This window comes from Motacilla alba, chromosome 3 (genome assembly GCF_015832195.1).
Source record: "Motacilla alba alba isolate MOTALB_02 chromosome 3, Motacilla_alba_V1.0_pri, whole genome shotgun sequence".
Lineage (NCBI taxonomy): Eukaryota > Metazoa > Chordata > Aves > Passeriformes > Motacillidae > Motacilla > Motacilla alba.
In genome coordinates, this window is record NC_052018.1 from 58744786 (window position 1) to 58761955 (window position 17170).

Below are 17170 nucleotides of genomic sequence, written 5' to 3' on the forward strand. Positions count from 1 at the left end.
CCCCTTTAATGACCAAATAAGAGAATTTGAGGGAGACGCAGGTTCCCTTCAACGTGTTTGTAAGGAGTGTTCTTTGGTTTCCTAGTTTGAAGCAGGAGCTGCACTGAGAGGAAAGGTGTAGCCATGAAGTTAAGAAAACCCGTTGTTTGAAGTAGTAGTACACCAAAGATGCAGTTCTAGTTCATCAAGGACTGATAGATTTGAAAACTGGAGTATTTGCAAGCAAGGAGTAGCATCTTCTGAACACTTTGCTATACATCTGCTTGTAAAGGAGTACTCTAATTAACCAAGTGCTGTGAAATGTTGTGTAGTCCAGTTGTGAAAAGCATCAAGAACTTCACCTCAATGTTCCCAAATCCTTATTGGCAAATCGAACAACAAATTCACATTAACTGCTTTTGCATAAATAGGGTCACATGGGTTACTATTGCATACACAGACTGCTGAAAAAGTGACACTTAAAAAGATGGATTTATCAATTAAGGGACACAAGAAACACTCTGATTTGTGGTCTCTTCTGCATGGACGTGTGGCAGGAAATATTTTAAATTATATCATAAATTGGTACTCCTGATCCCATCTTTATTGTATCTTTTTTCTTCTTTTTTCTTTCTATGTTCAGCCTATGCTTTCTTTATGCCTTTACTTTATTCCATGTCCAGCTCCTACTATCTTGTTTTCTCTGGACCCTTAGTCAATGTTTAATTCTTCAGTCTTTCACTTGTGCAGGCCTGTCCTCCTAGTTTATAAGGAACTAAGTTATAAGGAATTGCATCATTTTTACATTTTGTCCTCATAACAAGAAGTATTATCAATAGACCTTTGTGCTGCTGGTTTGTGATAGCTTCAGTGACATGCGAGGTATCTGAAGTGCTTTTGCTCTCTCTCCTTGTCAGTTTTCTCACCTTGTGCCCTCTGCAACCAACTCACCACAAGCTCACCTTATCTTTCTGGTGAGCCAGAAGATTTTCCCCAGTAACTTCAGCCACACAAAGTGACACTGGGATTCTTTTCCTCCCTCTTCATATTGCCAAGATCTGAGCAACTGTCCCATTTAATAATCTTACTGGTGTCACCTGCCACAGGAAATCACAGCACCATTTCATATTCACCAGTCTTGTTTGCACAAGTGTTACATTTCCAATTATTGTGGATTTGCCAGACAACCTTGGGAATGACAATTCCAAACAGTCAGAAAGAGAGAATTTTTTACACACTGTGCAAGCAACATGTCAAAGTCTTTCCCATGGGATGCTTTGAGGCTAAAATCTTACATGGGTTAAATATGCAACTGTCCAAATTCATGGAATAAATCTATCAAGACTATGAAATGCAAAAGCATCACCTGAAATGCAAGTCTTTAGAGAAAAGGAAAACGTTTGGAGAATTATCACTGCAGGTGACCCTGGTCTTAAAATTTACAAAGTTCTTAAATCTGGTGTCAGAGAAAGGTGGATCTTTGATCTAACTCTGCATGAGTATTATTCTTTATTTTCTTACAGTGATAAGAAATATTCAGTTTTTTCTTTCTTAGAAACCCAACATTTAAAAGTTCTGTGTTTGGTTGGTTGGGTTTTCTTTATTGCAAGTAGTGGTGGTTGAAAAAATAACCCAACTATAAAAGTACTCTGAGACCTAGAGGCCGCAAAAATGTGAATTTAGTGGGTTTTGTGTACCAGGTTTTTTTAAGGCTCATAATTGACTCTGATGTTTTGTTATGAAAATCAGTGGTGGACAATGGCTTAGTGAGCAAGGGGGAGGGGGGCTATTTAACTAAAGGGGGCCTATTTAACTAAAAATAATTTTCTATGTTTAAAAAGATATGAATCAACCCACCAACTTAAATCTCTCTTATTTGCAAAAATAATATGCACCCCCAATTTTCTCTCATACATATTTTGCTTTCTTGTGCAGGTCCACATGATTTAAAGGTATTACCTTTAAAGGTATTACCTATTTCACCAGCCTTACACCTCTTCTTCCATATCAAAATACATTTTAAGGATTATCTCTGAAGAAGGGATTTCAGACAAAGGAAGTTGGTTGTTTTAAGGGAGCAGGGACCTGCAGTTAAAGAATCAGAAATAACAATCTAAAAAGCAATTACTGACAGAATATTTCTGTACTGAATGTTATAGTATGTCTAAGGTGCTGCTCCCAAGAGTGCTGGGTTGAGCCAGTTCAGTCCCACCCAGCTTCACAGCGGGATCTAGGAGAGAACTGGAAGGAGGAAAAAGCGAGGAAACTCTTTGAGTTGAGATAAAGGGAGTTTAGTAGGTAGAGCAAAAGCCCCACACAGAAGCAAAGCAAAATAAGGAGTTTATTCCCTTTTTCCCATTGGCAGGCTGGTGTTCAGCCACATCCAGGAAAGCAAGGCCTGATAGGTAATGGTGACTTCAGAATACAGGTGGCATAACTTCAAAATTCCACCTTCCCTTCCACCTCCTTCCCCCAGCTTCTCTCCTGAGAGTGTCATGTAGTATGGGATAAACCTTGGGTCAGCTGGGGTCAGCTCTCCCAGTTGTGCTCCCTCCCAAATCTTGCGCACTGCAGCCTGCTCACTGATGGAACAGAGTGAGAAATAGAAAAGACTTTGGCACTGTGCAAGCACTGCTCAGCAAGATCTAAAGCAGCCCTATGTTATCAACTCAGGTTTGGTCACAAATCCAAAACATAGTTCCTCATGAGCTACTATGAAGAAATTTAACCCAAATTTAACAGCCAAATCCAGTATAGAGGGACACGACTCCTCTTCTGAAGAGTGACGGGTTTTTTCTCATTATTGTTCTTTGGAGAAAATTTTCAGCAGTACGATTTGCTTTTCCTGGGCTGGAGCCATAGTAGAGACAGTTTTTTTCCATCCCTCCTTTCCCACCAGTAAGTTCACGGGCATTTCAGAATTTTTATACATGATCCTCAGCAATTTCAAAGAAATTAAAGCACCATGAATTCAAATGCTTATTGGGCCTGTTAAATTGCACTGCAAGGCTCCCAAAATAATTTATGAAGTCTGAATGTTGTAGGCATGATTTATTGATGTAGTGTATCCAATCCAATGTCTAAGAACCCACCTAAGGTAAAAAAAGTGCCAGAATATCTATCTTGCTATATAGATAGAATGTTATATATATATATATATGATTTTCCTGCTTGTTAGAGCAGTCAATTAATCTCTCCATGAAAGACAAGTTGGCAACATCAATATATGCAAGCAATACACACATAGATTTCCATTAGAAAATAAGTTCAACTATAGGCTTATGAATACAGCGGATATTGTCTCAATACCTAAATATTTTCCTTTAATGAGGGACATTTTAGTTAAGAGGAAAATTTTGAGTGTATCCAATACAGAAGAGTTCAGCTTGGTCATGCTTGTAGTTTTCAAATGGTTTGTTTATATGTCTAAGTAGATAATTAATAAAAGATGAATAGCACAATATCAAAAGACATCTGTTTTAGCTGCAGAAATATAATGAAAGCAATTTAGTAAGTTTCAGAACAAGCCCCACAAATATTTTTTCAGTTCAAAAGACCCAACTGAATCTTCAATAAGAATCTTCTTAACTCACTGCAGTGGTTTGTACATATGGTACTTTCTATCCACAAACTTCTTAAAATACTCCTTAGGGACATGGATTGTACTACAGGTGTATTTTTAAATGTCGTCATAAAAAATAGGACAAACAACTCATCAGTCATCCAGAACGGTGAACAAAAGGGTCTTTAGTACATAAAATTATCTAATCTCCAAGTGCTCTATTTGGCAAGGGCATGTAGGACTCTACCTTTGGTTGTGAAAACAAAGTCAAGAAAAAGTGAGTAGTAACAGGGATTGCCTACGATGGTGCTGCTGCAAATTACTAACAGGCAACATTCACAAGGGGCCCATTCCGGTTTCTTTGAAACTTAGTGAAATAAAAATAATTTGTTTGCTCTTACAATGGTCTGGATCAGGCCTAGTGTTTAACCAGAGATCCATTGATTTGGGATATTTTATTAAGAGTCTCTGATTTTTATCTATCCAGCACTAGAAAACCTTGCAGCAACGTGTCTGTACAAAATAACCTACTGCTTATTTTGTAACTTTTGTCTCCATGTCAGTTCAGCAAACTGAAAAGGAGAGGGAAAGGTTCAAACAAATTAATTTAAGTAGTACTTGAGGACTATATTAATTAGCTTAAATTATTTGTGTAAAACTATAAGATACAGCATGCCATAAAGACTTTCTCTTGGGAATTACTGTTCATCCTGAACCGTAACAAAAAACACCCCCAGAGAATTACACCACCAAATTAACAGGTAGCATATTCAAAACCAATAAAAGTGAATACATTCTCAAGGTACCCGTAATTGGTCTGCATGAATTATTGCCCAAGGAAGCACTGAAGGGAAAAAAAAAATAGTGAGAGGTAAAAAGGAATTGCACATTTAGACAGAGAGCAAAAATTCCAGAATTACAAATATTATTGCTAAAAATGTAGTCTGGAAGAATATTAAAACATGCTTTCATGCTTTGGGGCTCAAACTAATATCTCACTAATAATAAATAACATGATGAAACTTAATATATGGGGTTGATTATTCTTCTGAAATATCTAGACTATCCCTCTGTTAAAAAAAATGTTGATTAAAAGAGCTCTAAGTTTTACTTAGCATGATAGTTGTCAAATAACCAAATGTAGGAACTATCTGGAAAACCAGCTCATAATTTCACATAGGTGACAGTTTTCCATAGGTGACATTTTGATACAGACCTCTCCTAGCTGCCAAGAAAGGAAGGATGAGAGGAAAATAACAATCTATGGGAAATAGTCCAAGCTTATTCCAGCTCTAGTTTTACTTATCTGTACAACCAGGGGTGTAGGTCTTAGGACTGGCTGGATGCTCTTTAAAGACTGCTTTAAAGAAGCAGTCAGAGCTGCTGATTCACGTTGTTGTTATGAGCCACAAGAAAACTGGCAAGGATTACTAATTAGTTAACTCTATGATTTTTTACAAAAGCAATAAAAGCATGATAAAATACATAGATGAAAATGGCATAAGCATGCAAATGGCACTTTAATGCAAACATGTAACCCTATACAATCAAATAGTTAAGCTGATTTTGAAAAATTGGGCTCAGGCTATTAACAGTGAATGCAATTTGCTCATTGAATCCCAATTTGAAGTTACTTCAGTTGGCAAATTTTCTTTCTGGATGTAAGATATCACTTTGTGAAAATGCTTTTTGAATAAAAATGGCTTATTTTGGATGTTTTGCATCTTCCAAAGTACCTTTTTCTTTTGTTTGTTTTTTGTTGTTTGGGGTATATTTTATTTTAAATTTAACCTTAAAATGTTACATTTTTTTTTTAATTAACTCTTAGAACTACATACAGCAGGGAGTCTAGTGTAAGTTTTAGTAAGACATTAGGAATGTTCTTTAAGAAAGAAAACATAGGAATGTTCTTTAAGAAAGAAAAAGTATGTGCAGTACCAGCAAATCATTCCTGCATAATCAGAGAAAGTTGAAATCATACTCAACCCACCTACTCTCAGTCTCTGGGACTGCTAAAATGGCACCAAAATCCCCAGCTCCCTAAGCTTATAATTTACTTTCTTGAAAGTTTTTAGCTTAGTAGTCTTTAAAACTGTGGCTAGAACCTGATATTTAAACAAGGTTTATTATATGAATACAAATGTATATTATGGAAAGAAAGCTGGAACAATCTTAGGTTCAGGTTTACATTTTACTGATGATTAAAGAGCAAATTACACTAATTTAATCTTATTTCATGTTAGCTCTTTGTTAGCTTCATGGAAGTACTATTAAAATCAGACTTGGATTTTAGTAGTATGTAGAATATCTAAATGATCACCAAAAAAGATCAATATTAATTGTTGAGATAGTGCTTGAAAAGTGATTGGAGATAAACTTAGAAGAATGATTGAGGCACTTCTGCAGTAAATGAGAAAATAGCAAAGGTAATAAATTAATTTATTTTCCAATTTAACTATAAAAGAAAAAAATGCCAAACAGAATCTCTTAATTAGACTCATATTTTGGCCTCAAGGCCAAATCACTTGAAACTGAAGGTAAGCTGAAAAGACATCTGACTAGATGGCCTTTGTGACCTCAGGTCAAAATGTTTGGCTTTAATTCAGCTATTTATTTGAAACAAAAATTAACCTTTACCCACATGAGAAGAATCAGAAAAAAAAAAAGTAACATAATAAAAATATTTAAAGCACTTCTTCTTTCAAAATGCAAAGTCCTCTGTCATCATCTAGGCAATTAAGTTCTCAAAATTGTTTTTTTCAGTCCATTTCTGCAATTTTGAGTCTTTTGAGATTCCCCATGTTTCATATGGCTGCAGGGACATCAAAATATAATTGATAAAAGCGATCTTTTCTCGTTCAAAACTTCATGTTAGTTCTTTGGGTGATCCCAGTAGATACCTCTCATGGCTGTTACACCCTTTAGACATCATTAGAACATGTCACAAGACTGCATGTTATGCACATATCACAAGGATCCACTAGCAGATGCACAAAATCAACCATCTGAAAAAAGGAAGGGATGGGAAGACATGGGAAAGCAAAGGAAATCGACTGAAACTGGTTCATTTGAGACACAGGCATAAAAATTTTCAAATGGTTGCAGAATATGGGCAGTACATCAACTTGTTTGAACCACTTAATAAGCTTGCAGTATTATAATGTGGTTATTTCAACTGGAAATGTGCAAACCCAGAATTCTGTCATGAGTTTTTAATTTGTAGCATGAGTGTTTTATGAACACTAAGTGTTATCACTTGATTTGCAGAAGCTCAGACAGAAGGTTCTTGCACAAAACTGTGCTCTGACATTTTCATGTGAGAGCTCATGCACGTAAAGTGTTCCTTCTTCAGCTTCTTTTTTCCTTGATATTATTTTCAGTCATGAAAAGAGGAAGGAGAAAAGATACCATATCCTGAGGTTAATCAACCATGGAAGAAGAAACTATAAACAAAATAAAAGAAATATTTTTAGAGGTAGCAAACTGTGTATGAAAATACAGTCATAACATTTTTTTTAGGCATTTAACTCAACAAAGAGAAGTCAGTGAATGTCATAACTGGTTCTTGGAGAGTATTTTCAAGACAATAACCTCAGCAAATTACTGACAATAACTGAAAGCTGATGACCTGAAAAACCTGGAGAAGGTGACCTCGTTATTATTTATGCAGCATATTAAGTGTATAATACAAACATTTTCTGTAAGGCAGGTGACTGGTGTGAAGGAAAAACACCACCACGTTACAAGAAAAAGGAGTTTACAGTAGAGGTAACAAAAGACAAGTTTTTCCTTAGCTAAAGCCCTGATACAGCTCCTAGGAAATGATGGTCAGACCAAATAAATAATTAAGGTGTTTTGCAATCTTGCGGCAGTTTCTGTCACAAAGAAATTGCCCTCTGTACTGGCAGGGCTGTGCTGGTGGAGGTGGCATGGAAAGCTGCTCTCTGTGACTTTATCCAGGCCTTGCCCACTGTGTTCCTCTATCCAGATTGGTGAGATATGGGCTGAAACACGGACTACAAAGTGGGTGGGAAGTTAGCTGGTCTCCAGGGTGGTGATCAGCAGCACAAAACCAGCTGACAGCTGGTTACTGAGAGTATCCCTCAGAGAGCAAACACCCACCAATGTTTTTAATTAATGGCCTTGCTGATGAGACAAACTCTTCAGCAAATTTCAAGATTTCAGCCCAGCTGAAAGCTGTCATGTCTCAAATCCTGCCTCTGGCCCTGCCTGCTGGATGGGCCTTGGCCCCACACTGCAAGTGAGGGGTCTCATGAAGGTACCCCTTGGACAAGTGTGATCTGCCCTTGTCTCCTGCCCTTTCTCTGGCACCATTCCCAGGGCTGGAGACCCTGTCTGGCACAGACTCCGTTTCATCTCCTTGCTGGTCCCCTCCTTGGGGCTGTCAAAGGACCTCTTTTGCCAACTTTTCTCCTTGAGTTTGGGGTCCTCAGGCTAGTCCCCATGGCGAGATCACTGCTTGCCCAGCTTCCAGTGCACCTGCCCACAGACAGCAGCTGGGCCTCGAACACTGACACGGACAAAGGGAACCACTAGAAAGCAAACTCTAAAAAATAGCAACAACTTACACAAAGACTCATCTTCCTTAAGACTGAGCCTAAAGAACAAACTATATGGGGCTTTTTAAATATCTTTTTTCTTTTTGGACTTCAAGAATGATGTCTCCCCAATGATGTCTCTTTGCACAGCCCTGGAAGAGGAGCAGGGTAGATTTTGGATTTCCCACTCTTCTACTTTCTACTGCTGGATTTGAATTGATTGCTCGCGGTACAGAAAGCTTTCTTATACAGGTAACCTGAATAACACTATGGCACAAAAATGCAGCCATTAGTAGCAAGCAGGAAAATGGCAGACAACTTGGAACAACTTGGAAATTAAGCTTGTGGAAAGTGATTGCTTTTTATCTCCCCTTATAAGTCATGAACTCTGCAGCACCTGTAACACTATCCTAAACTGATACATTTGTGGTGTTCCACTTATAAGAGGACAAAAGACAGGGTAATATTATCTCTATTTATGATGTTTGAGAGAGAAAATTAAAATAAAAAATTATGATGATTTTTCTTAATGTAATCTATCAAAAGACATACCTCTGGGAGAATAAAAATTATTCAAAAATCCTGTGTTGAAATTAGGGAAGAGTTCGGATTAAGGAAAAAACCTCCATGATTTTGCATAAATATTGATAAATACAGTAAATAAAGCCACTAAATATTAATTTAGTATATTTTCTTTATAAAGATGAGCAAGTTTAATGAATTACTTGGGATCAAAAACTGCAAATAACGTAATGTTATGTTTCATTTCTAAAATAATAAAGTTTTTACTGTGTGCTGTTTGGGGATGGGGCTACTGAAGAAAACCCCCAATGAATAGTTATTGTTTCAATTGTAAATCGAAAGCAATATTTCATATCTATGCAGTTCAGAAGAGAAGTTTCAGTGACTAAATACAGCCATCTGTAAAGGCTCTTCAGTCACCATTTTGAGTCTCTGATTAAGTATCCATAGTCTTCAATTAAGTTTATTACAGTAATGCAAAATTAAGAAAACCCCTCTCTCTTCTAAATAAAACTGCAGAAACTAGAGAAGTTAAAAGAGAACATAACAAGTAGTAAGAGGAAAATATTAGCTTGGCATTTTGATTTATGTCACTTGTGTTTTCAAATGACCAGAGAATTTTTAAAACTGGTATATTAGAATGATAATTTCTCTGGTCAGAACTCAATGAGTGCTTTATTTTTAGTCTGAAAGGTAAATATACAAGCAAAAGTGAAGGAAAGCAACATGAGTGCAGATTAATTAAGGAGTGATATGCTCGTATAGCTCTAGGAGCAAAATTTGTTATTTTTTTTCTGACAGAACACAGAAAACTATCCAACCTTCACTTTCAGGATGATACAAGAGCAAAAGAAAACGCATTTGATTTTTCAGCTGAGGAAACTTTCTGATCTATAAAAAATGACACAAATTTCCATAGCTGAAGATAACAATCACTCCTACTGAATTTTGCAAAGTACCTTCTTGGAGTTGTTTCAAATCTTTTGCACTGCAGTAAACAAAAGCAGGTATTTATATTTTTGTAAGCTGCAGGACCAATAAAGCAATTAACCTAGGGATGTAGGTGCCTCCTCTGGTCCGTGTTCTTCCTCCAATATACTAATGTGTTGCATGTCTTCCATTGGAGTAAGTGTATTAACCTGAAGTCTCTACAGTGTTCCTGGAATTTCTCTACCTGATCAAGTGCTAGCCTTGTTTTTTCACAAGCGCATTCAATTTTCTCTGTGTTCTAAAATTTTTCAGCTACAGCCATCACTGAAACTTTTCTACTTCTAGCCATGGCTCTCTCAAACAATCCACAGCCTCCTGAATTTTCTGTCCATACATGATCTGCCAAAAAGGCATCAGCAGTGGAGATTGACTGGTTGTCTTGTATGAATTACTATGTGGCTTTAGGGTCTCTCTTTCTTTGCAGCTAGGAAGTCAGACTGAAGGGATAAAATTGATTTACATCCATCTACTTTCAGAAAAGTCAAAGGAATTAAATAGCTTTGAGTTATCTAGGCATTGTCAAGTATAGCTGAAAATGCCCAAGAAAATATTTAGAAGTTACTCAAGATAAAGCAGGGCTGAATGCCAGTGAAACAATATTTGCACATATACCTGATTTCCTTAAGAAGGCAGGCTAAAATCACTGAGAAATGAGTATCTGGCCACCTGAAGTTAGTATGTTCTACCACTGACTGATTTCAGAGATGTGGAAAGAGTGTTGGAGTGTTACTGCTCCCAGAGGTACAGATTTGCTGCATTTAGCAGGGCAATTAGAACAACTACCAGGAAGAATAAAACCTGCATGCTCAGACATGAAACAGAGATTTACTGGAAATTGATTAATGTCATATCCTTGTAGTATTAAAGATAGATGACAAGCTTCTGGCGGCACTGCTTAAAATCTTTCCAAAGAACATGCTTGCTGTCTACAGAGCCACTGCGCTGTGTGAAGAATGAAACAAAGGAAAAGCCACTTCACATCTGACCCACAAGCTAATAGGAGAGAGGCCTGAAAAATCATTCACATTATCTGTTTATGGCTATTAGAAAATGCTGGCGTTTTTTTCTCTGTCTTGGGGTACAGCAGTGTTGTGATGCAGAACTTCTTTTGCTCCTGTCAGTTGGAGGCGGGAGCAGCATTCCCTCAGAGACCTCTGCCCAGCATCTCAGTGAGCACCAACGTGCTGTCTGACGTTATTCACAGCGGAAAGAGACAAGTGCACAAGGGCTGCTAAGTGAATGAGGTAGGGAAAAAAAATAGGACAATGACAAGTTGAGAGAAAACTGAGTTTATTATTTCCTGTAACAACATTTAATCCAATGCAAAGTTTTGATATATCTCAGACCTCTTTGTTTAGTAGTCCACATTGAGCAAAGAAGGCCCGACATGAAAATGGCTATTCAATATTTCTAAGATGGATTTTTTCAGTGAAATAGCTAGTCCATGTCTAAATTACTTCATCTTTATATTGAAAAATGTGTCCATGTTACAACTGAGCTCAGAGACATTTCTTTAAAGTATATCAAGAAGGAGGGAGAAGCTCAGGGATGGAAGGTGGCAGCTCCTCAGTCCCAAATAGCAAAGGTGGACAAGTTTGTCAGTGCATACCAGAATACACCACACATTGCTATGTAAAATTAATGTACTGAGAAATCAGAACTTGAAGTTCAAATAAGCCCTTAGTATGCTGAACTGTCGCTTACAATAGCAGCTGATTTTATGTAATATCAGTGTAAAATTATTGCCAGTCAGTTGCCAACAGCCACAAGTCTCAAGGAAGGGAAGCCATTTTGGGAAAAAAAATTATAGCATGTCTTCTATAAACTAAGCTATGTTAGGACATATAAAATAAAACATTAGCTTTCATTATGTCCCTTACAAAAGATGCAAATATATCTCAATATTTCTTTTTTCCAATGTGAGTGCAATATGTGTTTTCATATTAAGACTGAAAGTATAAAAAAAAATCTATCAACTGTCATACTGGAAATGTGAATACTATCAAAACAGTCTGGTCGTGCAATCCAGTAGTGTTATATATTTAGGGTCATTCTGAAAGCTCTGGTGATGAAAAAATTAGGCTATTTCTTAATGTAATATTTTAACAATTAGATTAAGAAAGATAAGAGGTCCGTGTCTTATCTGCAGCTTTGTCATATTTTATGAAGGACTATGTAATGGAAGAAACCTTTCAGGTCTATCAGAAGCAGGGTGGTTTTGCTCCATCAATGAAGCACATCCCTTAAGGCTCCTAACTTTGGAATAAATATTTGTTCCTTTATGAAAGAGCAATATTTTAGGACCCTTGAAAAAACATGTATTGATGTTGAGGATGATTTTCCAAAGTCTGGAACGTGTGTTTAAGTGCTGTACACTTGAAATTTTCTCATTTTATTACTTATCCAAATTGCAACAAAAGTGAGATTCCTGTATACCCTAATCAGCAAGATACTTGCTCCCACAGAGAAACAGACATAATTTTAACTTAGCCTTTGGTTTGCAAGTTCATATTCTTATTTAAGTAAGGTACTTTCCACAGAAAAGCTTGCTTCATGTATATGCCTCTGTTTCATGATAGGAAATACACTGTGTATTCAGCTAACAAAATGAAGTATTATGCAAATTAACATCAAGGAAGTTCTCAAGTGAATTAGAGGGTGGACTGCATAATGAGGATCTGAGATCAAGGGCCTGAGCTGTAATGGTTTTCTTCTGAGGGCATATTTATGCTGCATCTGTGCAAAACACTAAAGAATGTTATGCTAGAGTAAATGGCTGTGATGCAGGAGAGGATCCTCACTGAGGAATCAGAGTACATTTTACTTATAGTACTGAGACCTAAGGTTGCATGAAATAATTTTCCACAGAGAGATGGAGGTATCAGGCTGGACATGCATGAGTGTCCTGGTTTAGGGCAAATTTGGGAGGAAACTTCCAAATGGGGTCCCTCTAGAAAGCAAATTCAAGCGGCCCCTCCCCCCACTGGTTTGGGAGACATAGACCTCCCTGGAGAGAAGTGGAAAAAACTGCTTCTTTAAAAAGCAAAGTACTCACAAACATGGAAAAATTAATAATATTAAACAATGGAACCTCTCAACTGGGGATACGAGTATCATAAAGTCACCCTAGGACAATGAGAAAATAAGGGCTGCACATAGACATTGGGCAGTTAGTCTTCCCAGGATGGATGTCTTTACAAAGTAATGACAGTAGCAGTCAGATACAAAGGAAGTTTTTAAATATGTTTTTCACTGCAAAGGACAGCTACCAAAGAACTCCAAAGACACTGTTTGTCACACACAAATGCAAATACTTCCAAAGAGGAAAATACATAGCAAAGCAGACTGTTGATGATTTTATATCTTTTGAGCCTCTCAGGATATAACCTGGGCAGATTAAGAGCTTGCTTATGTCCCATTCTGAGAATCTTCCATAAACATAAGAATTTTCATGGTCTAGACAGCTTTCTTCAGATACCAATGCAGTAAATTCCCATTTTAAGGCAGTGACAGTGAAGATTTATTCATCTCTACAGGTATTTCTCATGCTCTTTTAATAGTGTTGTGTTTTCTTTTGTTTTTGTGACCTCAAATTTGATCACCAAGCCAGCTGCCCAGGTGTTCATGCCAATACACTTTTTGACATTGAACTCCTTACGTAAAATACTTTCCCTTTTTCTTCTAGAAAGCAGTTCTGATTTTTATTTGGGCTTGTGGGCATAAAAAGTCAAACTTAGAATAGAACAGGTTGATGCTATCAAAACCAAAAATTTGCTTTGAGTTGAAAAGACATCTGTCAAAATATATTCCACTGGCAGTTTATATACATATTTTCAAAGGGTTTTTATCATTTACAAAGATCATTTGCCAAAACTCTCGCAGCAATCCTCACTGAGGTCAGCAAAATCCATGCTTTCACTCTATCATGCTCTAAAGCTTTAACAAACTATTTCCAAGAAACTGAGAAAGAGAGAGAGTTAGCAAGTAAAAATTCACTGTAGGGAGGAAAACAAGCCCATCAAGAAAAGTCTGAGCAGAAGGGCACTGGCAATACTTAGCCATGGGCTGAGGGGGCACAGCAGGCATAAGAACTGCAACTAGAGAGTGCAGAAAAGACGTCCAAGGTGACAGGGCAACTAGAGAGTGCAGAAAAGACATCCAAGGTGACAGGGACCAAGTCTCAGGAGGTATTAGGACATGAGGAAGAGGGAGAACAAAAGGAAGAAACCAGTCTCACAGTGGCAGACCGAGACCTGCTTTGGCTGTGACAGGGCACAAGGTGCTTGCCTTTCTGCTTATTGCTGGTTACAACACATTTACCCCTCATCTATGTCTATCGATTTATGGACATCCTTGTGCTCTCTACTTCATAACAAAAGTGTCACAGAACACTTATGAAATAGTGACTCTCATTGTTTACAGACCTTGAGCACAGAGCTCCTTGCATGCGTAAACCTATTTGTTCCTATCCCCTTCCTCAATAAGAAACAGGCACTGAATCATCCTCATCCAAATGTCACTGAACTTCTCCTGGTTTAGGCTGCTGGCTGTTCAGCTCTCAGAGCCAGTGTCCAGGGACACACAACTCTAATAAATTCGATGGAAATAACACTGTCACTTGATTGACGCAGACAGTGACAGCAGGTATCAGACTTGACTTATTTGGTCCATATGACTGCTCAGTGCAAGCTCAGATTCTCACAAGCAAAATACTAACAGATTAAAGAAAGAAATCCTGTGAGTTTTGCTGTTTTGACTGTTCATTTTGGTTAAGTCTGCATTTTCTTTTTTCAAACAATTTATTGCTGGGACTAAATAGTATATGCAAACTCCTGGTGACAGATTCTATCTGTCTAACTCCTCTGATATTGTGGAAAGAAACATGGAAGATGTGGGAATTTCAGGTGTCGTGTAACATTCCCAATTTTATTCTGGATGAAAGAGTGAAGACTGAAACTTCTGTGAGAAACAAACTGTCACTGGGACTTCTGGGTTCTACCCAATACTGTGAGTCCTGGGACTTTATGTAAAGATTTCTCTAAGTTCCAAAAAAATTCCTTTGACATTGTGTTAAAAAAAAATATCTGCCTGCTGGGAGCCAGAAATGGCTGTCACATTCTTCCCACAAAGCTCTTCAGCAGAAAAAGAAAAGCATTTTCAGTCAACTGAAATTAGCCTGGTTGCGTGTAATGGATAGCTAGAGACTCTCAGTGCTTTATCAGCTACACCCAGGTTTTCTACTTTTAGGTTTGTCAATTTTCAAATCCATGGTCCATAAGCCAATGTAAGTGACCCCAAAATCCTAACACTGGGCTGGAAGGTCATTCATATCTTTCAGCAGATTGTTGAACACTTGGTTAGTGTTTGCGAATAACATGCAAAAAGTCTTTAGCATACAGCTATCGCTAGCTCTGGTTCATTATGATAACCCTTTAGGTCTTGGTAGAGGGTAATTGAAATAATTCTGTGGATCGGAACAAGAACCCAATTTAAATAAAATCTGGGCTGCATCTGTTCAAGCAACTGGGCTCTTGCTGCTTATTGGCAGTATTTGGATAGGCCTTTCAAGAAATTTTGTCAAAGCCAGTAGCCAGGATGGACGCTTGCATGACTCAAGGGACCTGAGTGATCACGGTGATTTCTACCAGCCAGCCGTAAGATCTAGATGGAGAAGTATGAAGTGCTTTGGTGTATTGAGCCAGACTTCAGAGGAGTGGCACTAACACTGCATTGTTTTACTTGTTGACTCAATGCTTTGAACATCTGCACTTCAAATATTTCTTTCCTGAATAGTGAGATTTTAGTGTGATTTTGGTATGATTTTGGAAGGGAGTAGGTGAAGAGAAGCTGACTAATGAATTGTAGGAACCAGTGGTGCTCCCTCATTATGTCTGGTAAACCTACATGTAGGACTTCCTGTTCTTTAACTCACTTTGAATCCTTTATAACTGCTTGAAATAAAAAATATTTTTCTCATTTGGTTTAAGAGAAAATTATCTGTCTCTAACACTTACTATGTTTTTGTCTTTCTACAGCATGGACACCTATATCTGAGCGTCTGTCCTGGGCTTCTTTGATAATTGTTGGAGACATATATACATTTCTAAGGAATCTTAAACAGATTTTTAAAACAAGTAAGGTTCCATGAAAAGGTATTTCTTCCCAATGTCTAAAGGGATAATAAAACAAATACATCAGACATGGATGTCTGGAACACTTTGATATCCAATGTTAAGGAAAAAATCAACTCAGCCTGCCTCAGATTCTAATCTGCAAAATTACTGTTTCATGTATTATGACTTATCTTGAAATTTTTGATCATTTAAACTTTGTGTTCTGCATTTCTTGTTACTGAATTGCATCCAATTTATTTAAATGATTTTCCTAATTTTTGAAGATCTTTTAAGTCTGTCCTCATATATGTTTACAGACCCTCACATCTTGATGTCATTGGAAATTTAATAAGCACACTACACTATTTAATCATTGACTACCTACTCAATGACTCAAGTCACTAATGAGAACATTGATAAGAACCGGGCACAAGACTGATCTCTGCAGAACACTGCTCAATACGTAATGCTAGAAAACAAAGAACTATTAATAACTACTAAACATGGTTTCCTAAACATGTATCTGCCTCATAGCAATTTCATGAAGATCTCCGTTTTGTGAAAATGTCACACAAAACAAAAGACAGTGGTGAGGTCAAGATATACAATATATACCATTCTGCATATTCAGAAATTCCTATAACAGAGAAGGAAATTCAGAGGCTATGATATATTCCTGTCAAATTTACATTCATGGTAACCATTCTCACTCTATTTTTAGGGTGTTTACAAAAATGTATCCTTTCATATTGCTATTATGGTATAAACTGAAGTTAAGATGACTGGTCCGTAATTTCCAATCTCTCCCCTGCCTTTCAAAAAGATAAACTTTATATTTGCCCTCTTTCCCTCAGGAACTTGCTCTAGATGAAGCAGCACTGTCTGTCTGAGTAGCATTTATATTCCTTTTTTTTTTTTTTTTTTTTTTTTGTGGAAAAAGACACTGAGGAGAAAAATATAAAGGAAACTTTTGTCTCCAGATTTTGCCTTGATTTCTAGGTATACAGCATCCCCAATGATTCGAAGGTAATTTTTATATCTCCAGAAAAATTTAAGACGTTTAATTTAATTCAGTAGTTCCAACCCTTTTCTTCAACTTTCCACGTTCTTGACCTTTTACAAAAGGTCTCAGTTTTGCTTCACAAAATGATATATGGGTTATGCAGAGAAAGGTTCTCCACTTTATAGCGCCTAATAGGGTCCTGGTCATTGATAATTTTACAGAGATATGTTTATGTATGCAATGGGAGTGATTTTAACCAATCCTGGGAAGGCAGCATAAACACATTGAAAATTCACACCAAAGTCATTTTATATCAAGATATATAAGGTTCATGATGACTCTCAAGTAAAATACATTTAGCTCAGTCTATTCTTTTCAAACACAAATTTTGTTGTTAGGGATTTTTATAACAGTTATCTCTTTACTATTCATGGAATGGTGG